The sequence below is a fragment of the Neofelis nebulosa genome, chromosome 12, assembly GCF_028018385.1.
Source record: "Neofelis nebulosa isolate mNeoNeb1 chromosome 12, mNeoNeb1.pri, whole genome shotgun sequence".
Taxonomy (NCBI): Eukaryota; Metazoa; Chordata; class Mammalia; order Carnivora; family Felidae; genus Neofelis; species Neofelis nebulosa.
The window spans coordinates 3,527,229-3,543,856 of NC_080793.1; the positions used below are offsets into that span (position 1 = coordinate 3,527,229).

At 63.4% G+C, this 16,628-nt stretch overlaps 1 long non-coding RNA gene across 1 annotated transcript; it reads right to left on the reverse strand.

Moving 5' to 3' along the window:
• Positions 1 to 4,098: 4,098 nt before the first annotated feature.
• LOC131491120 (uncharacterized) lies at positions 4,099 to 12,790 on the reverse strand. The gene is made up of 3 exons (XR_009251316.1): positions 12,203 to 12,790; positions 5,035 to 5,153; positions 4,099 to 4,485 (listed from the first exon to the last, which is right to left on the reverse strand). It is a non-coding gene; the product is annotated as an uncharacterized LOC131491120 (long non-coding RNA).
• Positions 12,791 to 16,628: the final 3,838 nt, after the last annotated feature.

The following is a 16,628-nucleotide window of genomic DNA, read 5'->3' on the forward strand; positions in this document are numbered from 1 at the left end:
GCGGAGTCTAGGAGGTGGGGTGGACTGTAGGGAGCAGGAAGGAGTCTAGGGGATTGGGTGGAGTCTAGGGGTGGGGTGGAGTCTAGGGGGCAGGGAGGAGTCTGGGGGTGGGGCGGAGTCCAGGGAGCAGGAAGGAGTCCAGGGGATGGGGCGGAGTCTAAGGGCCAGGGCGGAGTCTAGGGGGTGGGGCGGAGTCTAGGGAGCTGGAAAAAGTCTAGGGTGTGGGGTGGAGTCTAGGGGCCGGGGCGGAGTCTAAGGAGTGGAGCGGAGTCTAGGAGGTGGGGCGGAGTCTAGGGAGCAGGGAGGAGTCTAGGGGATTGGGCGGAGTCTAGGGGTGGGGCGGAGTCTAGGAGGCAGGGAGGAGTCTAGAGGGTGGGGCGGAGTCTAGGGGGCGGGACAACTCTAGTTGCAGAGGGGAAGGGCGGAGGTTAGGGGACAGCTGCAGTTTCCAGGCCACACAGATCAGAGTGGGGACCCCAGCTCTAACCACAGACCCGAGTGACGTAGGCAAACAGCCCGGCTTCCTGATCTGAGTAGCAGCGTGGCCCTCGGGGTGCTTCTGAGAATAACTTGAGCTGCAGCCCATTTGACATTATCAATATTAATGAACGGTATTAATATTAATGATCGCTAGACCGCAGCTGGCCATGCAGAACCTGCCCTGAGCTACATTTGGGGGCACCCCAGCAGGACTCGGGGAGGCACCATCTCCCCCAGACCCCTCCCATGTGCTCTCACCTGCTCGCCACCCGCCAAGCCGCTCCATCCCAAGCTGCCATCTCCAAGCTCTGGTGCTCCGTGGTCACTCCGCTGTCTCATCCCTTGTCCCTTTTCTGCCTGGAGGACACCAATGATGCCTGCCTCGTCACCATACCTCAGTCTTGCCCCCACTCTGTCCCCACGGGGCAATCAAACACATTCCTAGGGGAGCCTCTCTTGTCTGCGGCCCCTCATCTGCTCAGGACCGAACGGGCCCCCGAGCTCCACCTCCAGGGACACCTGCCGCGTGGGGCTCACGGCCTGGAGTCCCCTCCCTCCTGCTGCTGCACACACACCACCGCATGGCTCAGCGCACATGCCTCTGGGTCTCTGCACACCTCCTGCCCTCCACCACCCATCCCTCCCCCTCAGCCCACAAGGTCTGTCCCGGACACGAGGGTGGAGGCAGACACCCCTCCCCCCACCACGTTCCGCGTTTCGCGGGTCTGGATAGATGTCCCTTAGCCCAGGGCAGGGGCCGTGTCCCAGGATTCAGCACAAACCCATCAAGAGCCCCCACCAAGTGTTTGATGAAGGAGTGAATAAATGATCTGTGAGTCCTGGGGGTCTGTTGTCCCTTATTCATCTCACACTGGCTGGCTGCCGTTTCCACTGGAGCCGTGGCCCTCCCATTTCTCCTGTCCTCACCCCTGTCTGGCACGGAGTCACTGCTCAGCGGACCCACAGACAGAGAAGGAAGGTGCTTGGACGCAGCCCGAGGCGAGCCCAGGCAGGAGGGCTCAAAGCCACCTGCTGGGAGGCGTGAATTAGCCGAGGAGTGTCTCCCTGTTTCCTCGAAGCCCCTACACAGGCGCCAGGGCCAGAACAAGTGACCTTCCCCTTCAGGGGATGACAAAACACACTCATGGCGTGGGACTGAGCAGCTGTGACAAAGTGGCCTCCTCGAGGGAGCCTGTCCCGACACCCAGCGGGGGGTGGGCGCCTCCTGCTCACTAGCCATCTGCAGTGGGGCCCCTCTGTACACAGGTGGGGGACACGGTGGCTCTCCCGATGGTAGTCTTTCTGGGTTTCCCCTAGCACCCGTGATGGGGGGTGGCTCCCCCATTCTGGAGATCACGGTGTCCCCTCCGGAGGTTCCCGGGGAGGAGTCTTCTTGTCTCTTCCTGGGCCTGTGGCCGCCTGCCTTCCTTCTCTGCCTCTGTCATCACATACCTGTCGCTCTGTGTCTGCGTCCCCTACCTTCTTGTAAGGACACCAGTCTTCGGATGCAGGGCCTGCCCCGATCTGGGATGGATAAGGTCACTCTCTAGACTCCAGATGAACATGAATTTGGGGGGCACTATCAGCTGGCACAGGGCTCACACCCTGAACACCTGAAGGGATGGGCACAGAGCCAGCTGCTGACCAAAGTGTCAGAATCAGGATCGGGGGAGGAGGTCTGATGAGTTCAGTTAGCCCCACCCCCTCAGCTTACAGCCGGGGAAACCGAGGACCGACAGGGGGCGGGGCTTGCCCAGGTCCACAGCCAGGCGGGGCTTTGCTGGGTCTGTGGAGGAGGGACAGAGCATCTGTCCACACGTTCTGTGGGCAGCCGGGAGGGGCCAAGAAGCCCCTGCCACCGGTGTCTTCCCAGATAAATAAATAAGCAGATAAGTAAACACGCCTTGGGTGAGATCATCGCAGCGGTGACAACAGCAGACGGGGCTGGGATGTATGTTTCAAAAGCTGTGCTTTGGGGACGACAGACCCAGGGGACCATCTGGAGGCGAGGGCGCAGCAGGGGCGGTTGGTGATGGGGAGGAGAGCCGCAGGTGGTGGGAGGCTGGGGGTGAGGGGCACAGGGACAGGCTGGGGCTGGGTCCCCTCCATGTGGGTGGGCACAGGGTGGCCCCCCGGTGGCTCGGCCCAGCGGTGTGTGGACGGCGTCTTTTGCAGGTGCGGACCTGGGTTGCTTAGATCTTGGGGGGCACCTCTAGAGAGACCGGGTGGGGGCGGGTTGGCCTGGCTGCAAGCCTCCCCCTCTCTCTCCTCCCTTCTGCTCATCCTCCGTGGACAGATGGTGAGGCTGGGAATGGAACCCCTGGACTGCCTGACTTAATCCCCTCCGTCCCCAGTAGGGCCGGGCGGCACCCACCGTTGGCCTGGGAGTACCAGCCTGGCCCCTGGACCTGAGAGGCTGCAAGAAAGGAGAGGGGCAGGCCTGGGAGTGGCCTTGTCTGCAGGGGCAAGAGGAGAGAGAGAGGAAGGGAGGGGGGCCCTGGTAGCAGAGGGCGGGGAGCCCACAGTTCCTGCCCGGATCCCTGCTGCGACCTGTCCGGCCAATACCACCAGCTGCTGCCCGACCGCCCACCCCATGAGCGTGGCCCCCATCCAGCCCCCCTTCCCGCCAGCCCGGCTTCTCAGGAGGCTCCAAGAGCCGGCTTGCCCGCTGGCTCTTCCTCCCGCGCCCTCCCAGGAGGCTGCTGGGGCTGGCGGGCCTATTTGTGTTGTTTCGTGAAACAGACTTAGCACAAAGGGAAGAATATTAACAAGGGCAGGAACGCCAGGGCTCGGGACCAGGGAGAGGTTGTCTTGTTTGTTTGGGTTTCAAGGCATCCTGGAGGGAGAGCACGGGTCTGTGGGGACGCAGACACCAGAAAGCGGGACGTGGACGAGGGGTTCAGGAAGCGGAGAGGCCTCCAGGATTCTGAAAGGCTTTCTGTCCTGGCCCCGGTTTCTCTGGGGGAGCTCGGAGACTGAACCCCAGGGGCTCCGACCGCACCAGCACCTCCTGCCACTCCCGGGGCGTGCCTGGGCCCAGGGCCCACGGGGTGCCGGCCGTGACCGCTGCTCAGCGCTGCAGCCCTGATTCCACGGTGGGCAGCCTGTCCCCACACCTCCTGGCGGTCCAGCCAGGCCGCACTGGGGTCAGCTCCCCGGGCTCCTGGGCCGTGGATTCAGGATGGCCACTGACACGAAGGATGACCTTGCTGAGTGCGCCCATCCTGGAATTCAGGGGTCAGCGTCCCGGGGGGGGGGGGGGGGTCAGGTGGAGATGAAGGCGGACGGAGTGAGGATGAAGAATGGAGGAGAGATAGTTCTGCAAAGGCCGTCCCAGCCACGTCCCAGCCACGCCCCAACCACGCCCCCAGCCACACCCCAGCCACATCCCAGACCTTCCCAGCGATGTTCCAGCCACGCCCAGCCATGCCCCCAGCCATGTGCCAGCCACGGCCCAGCGATGTTCCAGCCACATCCCCAGCTACATCCCTAGCCACGTCTCACCCACGTCCCAGCCACGCCCCAACCACGCCCCCAGCCACGCCCCCAGCCATGCGCCCAGCCACGTCCAGCCACGCCCCAGCCACGCCCCCAGCCACGTCCCAGCCACATCCCAGCCACATCCCGGCCGCGTCCCAGCCACAGCTGCAGTGAAAACAAAGAGGAACACATCAATCACCTCGCCTCCTTTCAAGCTCTCCTAGCTCCACTCGGGGTTGGCGTCCTGGAAATTTATCAAACTGGGCTTTTAGGCATGTTTCTGATCCGGCTCTTTGGGAATTAACCCCCAGGACTTGGGATGTGCACAGCCGCTCATTAGCCGCCTCTCTCCCTCTCCCTCCACAGAAGCCACGCGTTTGATTTCAGTCCTCCGGGGCCCGCGTCGCAACAAAAGGCGGGTAACTTAGCTTTGCAGAGGCTCCCAGCCGGCGCAGGCCGGACGACCGAGGCAGAAGGCAGAGCAACTCCCCAGGAGCAGCCAGGGACCCCGAAAGCCGTCGAGACCTGCGGACGGAGAAGGGGACACGGCCGAGCCCCGGCCCATGAACGGGGACTTCAGGGAGAGCAGAGGGGCCAGCGCCAGGGGACAAAGGCAGAGCGACTGCCCGCAGGTAGGAATGACCAGGCGGCCCCAGGCGGCAGCCCGGGACAGCAGGGCAGGCGCTCGTGAGAATGTCTGCAGCGGTGAGGTCAGCCACACAGCCCTGCCCCTGGAGGCGAAGCTCTGTGCTGCTGGACACAATCCCCTTGCTTCACCTGGCCCCGCTCCCGGGCACTGCCCTGGGCAGTTTCTGAAGCGACACGCCTCCCGGCTCTCTCCGCCCCACGCCGCAGAAGCACAGCGTGACCAGTGGCCTCGGCGTCTGCCAGTGGCTGCGTCCAGGCACCTAGCACAGCACCGTGGGCTGAACTGCCCCGAGACCCGTGGGGACTGTGGGTCCCAGAGGCAAAGTGGGCGATTATCAGGTCGTGGCCCTCGTTGCTTGCTGAACCTCAAGAAAGCCCATCCCCCACCCTCCCTGCTGATGCCCGGCGCCCCCGCCTCAGACCCACCTGAAATGGACTGTTCACACCCGCAGGTGTCCCTGGGGGAGAAGTCTCCAGCCGTCTGGAAGGGGCCGCAGGTCAGAGGCGCCAGGGAGACCCAGGACACGTGTGGGGCACGGTCCAGGCTGCGGGGAGAGGAGAGAGATTTACGGGCGCTGTAAGTGCCCCAGGCAAGCTGCTTCGGCCCCCCGCTGCCCTGCGGAAGCCCCACGTGTTTGCTGCGAGGTCCCATCGGGACAGGGGATGCGAGAGAGAGTTTCGTGTGCAACCTTGCGAGGTGGGTCACCGTGGGGGAATCTTCTGTCCGGCTGCTATGACAACGTGCCACAAACCAAGGGCTTATCGACGACAGACAATTATTTCTTGAGTCCTGGACGCCGGAGGTCTGAGACCAAGGTGCCGGAACCATCAGGCTCTGGGCTGCAGGTGGCCGACTCCTCGTGACCTCACGTGGCGGCTAAAGAGGGAGCAAGCTCTCTGGCCAATTCTTTTAAGGGCACGGATCTCGTTTGTGGGGGCCCCACCCTCATGGCCCGGATCACATCCCAAAGGTCCCACCTCGTGATTCCATCTGTTAGGGATTCGGCGTTAGCATAGGGATCTGGGGGGAACGGGCTGGGGCAGACGGGGCTTCCGGGCAGTCTGGGCCCCAGTGGGCCCTTCTGGTTACATGCCCCGAAGCCTGTGCGATTCTGCAGAAGGAGGTGCGACAAAGCCTTGGGGCCCCGGGAGCTCCAAGACAGTCCACCCTGCAGCCTTTGGGGGTCCTGCAGCCACCCTCCAAGCTCAACTCCAGGAAGCAGGGTGGGCTGGAGAGAGGCAACCCCATTTCCAGGCAGGGCCATGCACCCCCCCCCCCCGACACACACACCTCCCCACCCCGGCCGCATTCAGTCCCAAGTCGGCAGGAAGGGGAAACTTTCAGCTGAGAAGCCAAAGGCTAGCTGAATGTTCTAGAATGTTCTAGCTCTTCCTCGACCAGGCAACGCGGCACGGCAGCAAGCAGACAGCGGGGGCCGGCTCGGATCTTCCCCCACCTCCTACCGGCAGCCTAACAGATGCCCTGAAACACAGCTTGCCTGGTGGAGGGGGACGCAGGACCATGTGCTCACAGAGCCCTTACTGAGCGCCCCGCACACGCTTCATAAACTCCCATTTGGAGCCCGGGGCCCCGTGAGTCAAAGGAGAAGCTGTCCGCAGCGTCACGGCTCTTCAGACGGGGCCCCCGGGAGTTAAGGAGGACCCCCCACACCCCAGGGTAGGAGCCGGCCTATGGTCCAGGCCCAGGAAGCAGGGCAGCGGCCTGGGGGTGGGCGGTGCTGGAGGGGCTCTGCGGCAGGCCTGTCTTCCCTGGGCAAGGACAACGCGGGTCTGCAGATGCCCCCAGAAACCTCCCCCCCAGCTTCTTCTGCCTGGTCGCAGGTTTACCGAGGGCTCCCTGATTCCTAATTGCTGGGAGGAGGGCGACGGCCCCCCCGCTTTGCTGATGGAGCCGAACTAGATTCACTCAAGGACTTCACGGGGACTGTCCCCGCCCCGGTCTCTGCTACACCCCGGCCGTAAACGGCCACCCACCTTGCTGGCACCTAGCCCAGGGGCGTCTGGCAACACCTGGCCGTGAGCCCCGCCGTGGGACGGGCCTGCCCAGCCTCACAGGTAGAGCCGCCGGTGGAGGTGAGCAGCCGGTCTCCCCGAAGGAACCAAGAGCCTCCAGCAGCACCCGGGCCGCAGCCAGGTGGCCAGGGACTCTTGGACACAGTGATGCGGGAAGCGATGTGGGGCTCTGTTCTCAGCGGTGGGACAGCCCTTGGGGGCCGGTGTTGGCACCACGGATGGATTCGGGAAGGTGGGACGATCCGGGGTGGGGGGTGCCGCCACCAGGAACACACGGCCGGAGCCACGTCCACCCACGCGCTGGCCGGCCCAGCAGAGACAGCACTGCCCCAGCCTCCCACTGCTCCCCGCTCTTCAGGCTGGGACCCGGTGTCCGGAGCCCCACAACGCTGCCCCCACACGCTGAAGACGCCGTCACCAGCACCTGCCTCCCAGAGCCTCGTGGGCTCTCCGCTGCACTGGTTTTTTTGTCTGCTGCTGACTCGCCAAGCCAGGTCCCATGGCCACACCTGAGCCGCGGGGGGGGGTCTGGCAAAGTGGCTCTGGGATTTCACCTGGGGAGGAGGGGAACCAGCGTGGGGAGCACCGGCTCACGGAAGCTGACACGGGACTCCTAACCCCCACCCCACGGCTTGCATCTTCCGGGCTTCCGTTCCTCGGGTAGATGGCTCTCCGTCCCCCCACTCGCTGCACCCCGTCCCAGCCTCAGGAGCCCCGCCCGCTCCAACATATAGCCCAGATCTGTCCCCTGCTTCCCCACCGCCTCTCCCACCCTGGTGCCGCCACCTCCTTCCCTCCAGGACTGGCCAGCCTGAGCTTCTCTCTGTCCCTCCAGGGCCAGGCGGCCACCCCCCCCCCCCGCCCCCGGAGGCTCTGCACACCCAGCACACTCCTGCCCCGGTCCTGAGCTGTCTTCTCCGTGACGGTCCTGTCCCTGCTCCAGTCACACCTCCTCTGAGAGCCCTTCTCCCACGGCCAGGCTAAACTCGCTGCCTGCACGGAATTGGGGACAGAACCCTGGTGGAGGCAGGTTTTTTTGCAAAGCGTCCGCCTCCTCGCGGCCTGGATGGCTTCCAGGGAAAGCTCTGAGCCAGTCGGGGTGAGGAATCTCGCCAACTTACAGTCCAGGAAACCGAGGCCCGGAGGAACGGAGCTGAGAAGGAGGGCTCGGGCTTATCCAAGCGGCTAAAATAAAAGCCGTGGGCGCAACGAACGCGGGGGAGGCTGAGGAGCCACCGGGTCACGCAGACCTTGCTGGAGGGCGTGGGAAACGTCGTGGCCGCTCCGGACAACAGGCCGGCGGTTTCTCTAGAATCGGAGCGTGCGCCACAATACGGTCCCGCGCGATTGCGCGTTTATGGCAGACAAATGGAAATGAGGGTGTAGGCAAAACCCTGTGCGCGAGTGTTCCCCCCCGCCAAACCTTCCACAGCCCCACTGTCCCACCTCGCCGGGCCGCCGGGGCACCGAGGGTGGGGGGGCACATAGTCCCTTCTAAGCGGGGAGGAGGGGGCTTGACACGCAGAGATCCCGAGGAAAGACGGAGCAGACGGATTGGGAGAGGCTGCCCTTGACGGCTGGAGTGAGGAGGCCGAAGGCCAGGGGACCCCGGGGCCACCAGGAGCCGGGAGAGGACAGACAGACCCTGCCCAGATCTCCACCAGGGACTTCACCCTCCAGCACTGGGAGGGGGCACATCTCTGTCGTTTTGTGCCACCAAAACATCTCTGGGGTCCTTTGTCACAGACCCCCCCCCCCCCCGAAACTCATTCCCTTCCCCGACAGGCCTGCTGTGCGTCCTGCACCCCGGGGGGCGCACACTCCTTTCCTGGGCCGCAGGCCATCTTGCTGGCCACGGCAAGGGGAAACAGGAAAAGCCCTCAAAGCGCCCGAAAGCAGGTGCCTCCAGGGCGTCCAAACGTGCACAGACCTGCTGAGTAATTAAGCGACTAAGTCGCACCCATCAGCTAGGACGGGATGTGGCGTGACCAGGCGGACGAGCCTCACCCGCCGGGAGGTCGCCGGCCGGCCGTTGGGCTGGGGTTCAGCTTCTCGCGCGGGCAGGAAAAGCACCCAGTTCAGCTCGCGGACGCTCGTCCAGCACCAGATGGGCTCCTCCCTGGGGCCGCCTCCCCCCCCTGAATCCAGGGGGCTGCCAGCGAGGCACTCAGGACGGCGAGGTAGGTGTCTGCACACACACGTGCACAAATGCACGCCATGCACACGTACGTACGTACCTCCTGATCCCAGGGTCCCCAGGAGGGACCTGCCTGGAGAGGAGGCGTTTCCTGCCGAGACCCCAACATGAAGCACAAGGCCGGGGAGAGCGTCCCCTTGCTCAGAGCCGGGACCCTAGGGCCACCCGGCCAGGGCAGAGGTCCAGCTGTGCTCGGGAGCTGCAACCGTCCACACCCCACACGTCCCCAGGACACATGGAGAGCCTCAGGTCTCCCTTCTTTCCCCGTTAGTGCACCTCCCAATCCCACCCCCCATCCGGGCCACCTCCTCCGGGAAGCCTCTCCTGGGTGGAATTCTCTCTCCTTCTCTGAGCTTGCCCTGCGCTTCACCTGGGGCCCTGGTGCTTGGCCTCCTGTCTGCTTCATAGCACTCAGAGCACAGCCTCCTTCTCTGAGCCAGCTCTATTCCTACCCTATCCCAGGCACGGCATCTTGTATACAGTTGGAAGTTAATAAACACTTGTTGCACGGACGACCATACAGGGAGTCCCTCTTGTGCAATCCCGATGGCTCCAGCTTACCAAAATCAGAACTGTCTGAAGGGTGACCCTGGCCCCTCCTAAACCCGGACTCCACCTGGCCGGGGAGGGGTTTGGTCTGAGTGAGGGCTTCCTGTGGGAAGGTGACCGTGACCTTGGAAGACAGAGTCAGCGTTGGCTTTGGGCGGCCCCCTTTCCCGCTGACGGCCGGTGGCCCTCCCACCCGCCTGGCCTGGGGAGCCTCAGGACCCACCCACTCTGCGGACACAGCGACCAGGGTCCCACAAGCCTCACACGCGTCCCCAGCCTCACGGCGGAGGGTGACACGGTCTCTGGCCTCTTCCGCTGCCCCCCCCACCACCACCACCCCCTGCTGGGCTCAGCCTTCAGCAAACAGAGGAGCTGACATTTTGCCCACACGTTACAGCTCTCCAAGCTCGGTCCCCTGTGTTGTCTGTTGTGGCCTCCCCAACTCGGCGAGGTGGCATTTATAACAGAGAGGCCAGCTGTTCAGAGACGCGCAGACAGGAAGCAGCGGAACCCACTGGAGGGGTCCCAGCCTGGGGCCTTCAGATGTCCCCGAACAGTTGACAGCCCCAGAGGCCGCACTTACCTGCGGAGGCGGCATGTGAATTATTCACATCCCCCCCGCAGGTGGAGGGCTCTGTTTCCATGGGCTCCTTCCTCCCTCCCCCCACCCCCCACCCCCCAGGCTCAGCCCACCCCATCCGCGGGGACCACTGTGATGGTTAATTAGACACAGTTGGCAAGGCGCCCGCCCGAGCCCCAGGGATGACAGCGGTCCAAGGAGACACGGCATAATCACAGCTCAGCCTAATTCAGGGAAAATGGATTTGACTTTGGGTGATAGCAGGCCAATCCCAAGATGGTTCTTCTGCGTGTGGCCCGATCACGGCCCGGATTCCTCCCATTACCCCTTCGGAATTTTCTTAGCCGGACTCAGAGCTGGGTGGCCAGACGAGGGAGTCCGAGCCCTGAGTTAGGAGCTGGTCCCTGAGCGACGCCGTGAGGTGTATCTTCCCCCCCCCCGCCCCAGAGATGTGTCAGATCTTTGGGACCTGATTAGCACAGGCTCAGAGGGCCCAGCATCGGTGGAGGACTGGCTAAAACCAGTCCGAGCTAAGGCCTTGCTGTCCTCTCCTCCCCACGTTAGGGACCCAGACACCACGCCCCGGAAATAAATACTTCACTGGAACCTCCATCCAACCTGGACTCGGCAGCCTGGAGAGACGGAGTCTTTTACGGATGAAGCAATGCTTGCTTTTTATTATTGAATTAACTTTGCTCAGCTCGCCCACACTCTGGGGACAATTAGTGCTAAAGCAAATTGTTAGGACTCGGGGCCGGCGTCTCTCCTGGTGAACGCCTTGCTGGGCGGTGTGGCCTGACCTTCCCCTAAAGCGCACTCAGGGGGCTGCCTGATGAGCGTCGGGGCTCAGTACCCGCCCCACGGAGCTCGGTGGGGTCAGGGAGATTTCTCCGGACGTCCAAGGGGAGCCAGGCTCCCGTCGGCCCAGCGGAGGCAGACCCTGGGCGCCCCGACCGCACAACCACAGCGACACTCGAGCCCTGGGTAGCTCTGGCTGAGACCCCGGGAAACGGCTGGGTGTCCAGGTTCCCTAAGAGGAGACAGGTGGCCAGACCGGACGGATTCTGGGGACAGCAGTCCGTGTGGTGCCACGATCACTGGCCCCAAAAGGGGCAGCCCCTCCACGGGGACAGAGGACCCAAGTCCAAAGCTACAGAGGCCCTGAGAGGGGTTCGGAGTAAGCAAAGGCACCCCGCAGATCCCAGCCTCGGGGCTGGCTGACCTGGCCCCAAGGACAGGGACGACGGACACAAACACCGGCCTCTGGGAGTAGGAGGGGACGGTATTGGCGTCCAGACAACGAAGGGGGAGGGGCAAACTTGTCCTGCCCTGTCCTGAGCCCCAAAGGCAGGGCCTGGCCTTGCTGGCTGTCAGAGTACCCAAAGCCTCAACGCCGAGCCGGGCGCAGAGCTGAGCCGCTCCGTGGTCTGTGTTTCCCTGTCCGATTAACGACCGACCCCACGAGAGCCCGAGGCGTGAAGCTGAACAGGTGAACGTCCAGACCGGAGGGCACTTGGCAATGGCCGGTGGCATCTGTGGCCGTAACACTGGGAGAGATGCCACCAACGTCGTAGCTCATGGAGCCGGGGGTGCTCGAAACATCCCGCGATGCACAGCTGGCCCCACGACGGAGAATTTCCCAACCCAAATGTCAACAGTGCGGAGGCGGGAAGCCTGCTCCGGCCTGGGGGAGGGCTGGATGCCCCGGAGTGACTCCCCAAGGCTGGGACGCCCACAAGGGGGCGGCCCCTGGCCTGGGACGGGGCGTAGAACGCCGGGCACACCTCCCCTGGGAAGTACCCTCCTGGCTGCATTTCCCGAGGAAGCCAGAGTCCGCCTATCACCGGAGGCCCCCGGCCAACCCGGCTGACAGTTTAGGTGCCTGGTGGGTTGTGACACCCTCTTGGTGCTCCCGCGGGACCGGGCCCCAGGACGGACCCCTGCGATGCACGGACGTCTTCGATATCTCACCATCGACCACATGCAAGCCACGCGCGTGCGCTCCTACACACCCGGGCGTGCACGCACGGCCACGCGTGCAAATGCACCACACCCACCCCTGTGCGCACAGGCACACATACAGTGCACACGTGCTCGCACAGATAGGGCACACACGTGCTCGCACACAGGCACAGACCTGCGCGCACACGCACACAAATGCCCGCACGGCACGGGCACACACACGCCCTCCTTAAAGAGCTATTCCCATTTCCTGCGGCCCCATCACCACCTACCTCTAGTCTGCAGGAGAGAAATGAGCTCGGATTAAGATGTCTCGGTGCAATGGGATGTGGTCTCTCCCATCACACGTCTGCGCCTGGCCCCGAGCTCTGCTGACGCTTTTGTATTCCGGGCATTCTGTTCCCTGCCCACCCCGGTCCCTCACAGACCGGGACTGTATCCTTTTCATCCCTAATATCATTGCTCACATCCTCGCCGAGCTATTGTGGTTCCCGCTGTCCTTCTGAGGCTGAGGTTTTACAAGAATGAATGCAAACGACAGAAGCCGGGATTTACGGCCCAGACCCGAGGTGCTGGCTGGGGCCCCGGCCGCTTTCATCATCGGAGGTAAGCCGCCTGCCGCCCGCCACTAGAAAACCTCCCAAACTGAGTTCGCTTGATCTCTTGGTAGCAATTTTGTTCAAAGCCTCCTTTCTCATTACGTTTGCTCTCCGGGGCATTTTGGCCACAGTGATCGCTTTAGAATCAAGGGATTAGGAGACACGCCGGGGTCCGTAAGGCCCAGCCTTCCAGCAGAAAGCTGGCCCCGGGCAGAGCTAGTCCAGAGCGGGGGACATCTCCAATAATCAGAGGTCATGACCCGTGCTGACTCCCTCTCCGAGCGCTGGTGGCGATCCCCGAATCTCACCCCCGCTCTCCCGCCCTCTGTTGAGAACCACCCCGCCGTCCAGGCCTGGCTCGTCTGCTCACGGAGGGCCGCCTCAAGAGCAGCCTCCGAATTGGAGGAGGAGGAGGAGGAAGCTTACTCCTGGGGACCCGAGTCTCTCTTCTAAGAGACCGGGGCTGGGGCATGAAGCTCCAGAAGGCTCCCCCGGGTCCTCTGGGCTCCCCGGCCAGCACCCCATCCCGTCTGGCAGTAGACGGCCCGCATCCCCAGCCAAGGCCTCGTTCTCCCCGCGCTGGGGACACTCACACGTGGCCTTGACTCTAGGCTTCGTGTTCCTCCCAGCTCTGAGCTCAGGAAAAAAAGCATTCTCCTAAATATGAATTATGTATTGAAAACCCGGGCAGAGCCATCACAGGCAATAAATAATTCTCAGCTACAGACACATTAGTTAGCTGTACAATCTGCTTCCAGACCAAACCGACTCTCGTTAATAACAGGCAGAAGCCGGGGCATCGCGAGTGTAGAGCCGGACCAGGGGTCCCCTCTCAGGGCCGCCGTGGGCCTGGCCAGACGTCTCCTCGGCGTCGTCCCCGGGGGCGCCGGCTCAGGAGGAAGGGACCCGCAGCGTCGTCCCCGGGGGCGCCGGCTCAGGAGGAAGGGACCCGCAGCGTCGTCCCCGGGGGCGCCGGCTCAGGAGGAAGGGACCCGCAGGGACTCTGTGATGCCCAGACTCTTCTAGAAGGGAGGACACCTAATGGAAACACTGCTCTGCCACACGGCCAGCGCACCTGGCTTTGTGGCCCAGCCCGGTGATGTGTCCCCTGTCCCCTGCGTGGGTTGCAGAGGGCTCCGTGTAGCTCCAGAACTTTCTCAATGAACAGACAAAAATTTATCGAAGTTAGCACTCAAGTAATCTGCGGTTCGATTGGACGTTCGTAAGTGCTCCTAGAGATGTTTGCTCCGTAAGCTATTTTTGCTATCACCCTGGAAAACTCGTCGGCGTGATGGCTTGGCGATGTCTTGGAAAAGCATTTGCTAAGCAAAGGTCAGCCCTGACCCGAAGCCTCCTCACAGAATCCTCAATCAGCAGCCGTGTCCTTGCTGGGGCGGAACTCGGCTGCTGGTTGGGAAGGGCCTCGGTCTCCGGCTCTGGCCCCAGCGGGCTCGGAGAGCGTTGCGGGCGCTCCCACCACTTGCTGGTGCCTGCTGTGGAGCGCCAGTCATGGGCAGGAGGGCGTCCCCATCCTGGAGGGTCGTCTTCACGCGAGGGCCGCGTGGCCTCACATGAGGTATGTCCCTGGATCTCGGTGATGTTACAAGGTGACCCCGTAAGCACCCCCCGCCCCGCTCCGTACCCATGGGACAAGTGACGCTCGGGTCGCCGGGCCCACGAGAGGAAGCAGACCCAGGACGCAGCGTCACGTCCACCAGCCTTAAGCTCTGAACTGTCCCGGACCCCCTCACCCTGCAGGGGGGCCGGCCGGCCGGACACTGATCGCCTCGTCTACAGATAAGGAAACCGAGTTGCAGGGGGATGATGTCATTTATCATATTTATAAAGCAACGGGCCAAGGTGTGTCCAGGCACCTGACCCTGGGCCAAAAGCTGTCTCTGGTCTCCTGTCTCCTTTTGTGGAGGACAGGTGGGCAGGGGACTGTCCTCTGAGCCGGGCCCTGTCCCCCAGAGAGCCCAGCCCCAGCTCTCCTGGCCCCGCAGAGCAGAGTCACCTCAGAACACCCCTACCTCACCTCCCCAGCCCAGGCCGCAGCAGGAAATCTCAAGCCGTCGGCAGCCCCCGCTGACGCCCCGGGGCGTGGAGCCTCCCTCCGGTCCAGGGCTTCGTCCACCCGAGACGGCCCTCATTTGTCATGAAATCACGGGCCTGCTGTCCCCGTCTCCCCCCACCCGGCTGCAGAGGCCCAGGGGGTACAGGCCCAGGGGAAGGCTCGCAGAGCTGGCCCCTTTTCCTCTTAAGTGAAGTCCCTGCCGGGTCTGTTTAAGCTCTTGGCATCGTAATGCCTTAAAAGCTTCTGCTTTCTCTCTGGGTCAATTTTCTTCCAACAAAATATCAAAATGAAGCTTGAAAGGCTGCCACCGGGGCCTGAGTGCCAGACCAGGCCGTCAGCGCCCGGCCATCAGCGCCCGGCCTTGCATCACGCCCGCGTAAATATTTAAAGAGATGATGGGGGAGTGGGTTGCTCTCGGGGAGCGTGGGGCCGGCGGGGCTGCAGAGAAGGAGGCCATCCGAAGGTCCATCTGGCCGTGACAGGAGCCATCTGGTGGGGAATCGTCTGAGCCCCAGGTCGCTCGTCACAACGGCCGTAAGTGCCAGCCGTGGGGTTTTTAGCGACGCCAGGTGCCAGGGAGCGGCGCCTGGCTTGGTCTTCTCAGAGCCCAGGTCGTGAGGACAGAGCGTGAAGGACTCAGTTTTACAGAGGGGGAAACTGAGGCACAGAGCGGTTGAGCAGCCCGCCTAAAGCATACACCAAAACCGTCCGGAACCCCTTGAATTTCGCCGTGTTTGGGCAGTCGTAGAATGGCCCCGCAGGGAGGAACGCAGAGGTCACCAAACCCCTTATTTCACGGGAGGGAAACTGAGGCCCAGACATAGCCAGATAGGTGGGGGCGGAGGGGACAACGGAGCCAGACTTTGCATCGCAAGCGGTTGTTCGTCCACAGACGTGCGTGGCACACGGCTACGGTGGGAACCTTGAACCTGAACCACAGAGAGAAGCCAGACACCAGGCAGCCCGGCCAGCGTCCGGGGAGGGAGAGGGGTGGTGGGCACGGACGGCAGGGCCGCCGTCCAGCTGGAGCTCGTGGTGGATGCCTCTCCGTGCCCAAGCTGCCTGGGCGGGACTCCCGCGGACGGTCGCAGTGGGGACCCGGTTCCTACGATCCACCCTGGCGTGACAGAAAGGGGCCGGTCCGTGTAAATACACACAGGCATGTGGGCCCCCCTGAGAAGAGACCCCCGTCTGTGGAATCTCCCCTCTTTGGGGAACCTCTAGAGACAGGGTCTCCGGAGCCCTGTGCCCAGTAGGTGCTGGCAGGTGCCGTGGGTGCAGCGAATGCTAGCGGAGAACATTCCCGGCTCTTTTTCCTCTGTCCGGACACTCTGCCTCCCTCGCGTTCTTGCCTTCGGGGGGGCAGCATCTGGGGGGCGTGGACGGGGCAGCCGACGTCTGGTCTTGGCCGATGACGTCTTCCTCTAAGGTCTGGTTTCCTCGCCTGCAAAGTGGGGACGGTGACGAGGTTCGTCCTCCCCAGTCGTCCTGAGGACGAAGGATCACAGTCCTCGGGGAATGCCCATCGGGGGCCCATACGCGGAAGAGGCAAAACAAAGTCCCTCTCTTCCCTCCTTGCGTTGTCTTCCTTCGACGGCCCAGGGCAGAGGGGACGACCAGGACTGGCGGGGCTCCGGCAGGCTCTCGGGGGGCTGGGGGACGGTGCATCTGTTTGCAAAGGTTCAGGTTCGCTAGTCCACAGCCCCTCGTGCTCCTCCTGGACACCAGCGCCCCCAGACCCGATCGGTACCCCTCCCCAGCCAACAGGGACAAACAGACCCCTGACCGCTCCCCCCACCCCATCTCGCCACAGCCCTGCAGCATCACCTTCAGGGGCAACCCCTTACCACCCGAGTTCAACCTCCTAGCTCAGCCGTAAAATCCCATAAACAAGTGCCAGGCCTTCTCTGCAGCCGGCCGTGGACCCTGCTCCCTGCACCAGCCTCTCTCCCGGGATGGGGCTGGGGCCCTATCGCCCCCTTGCTCCCTTCCTGCCCCCTTGCTGTCCTTGCCCCTTTGCACCTC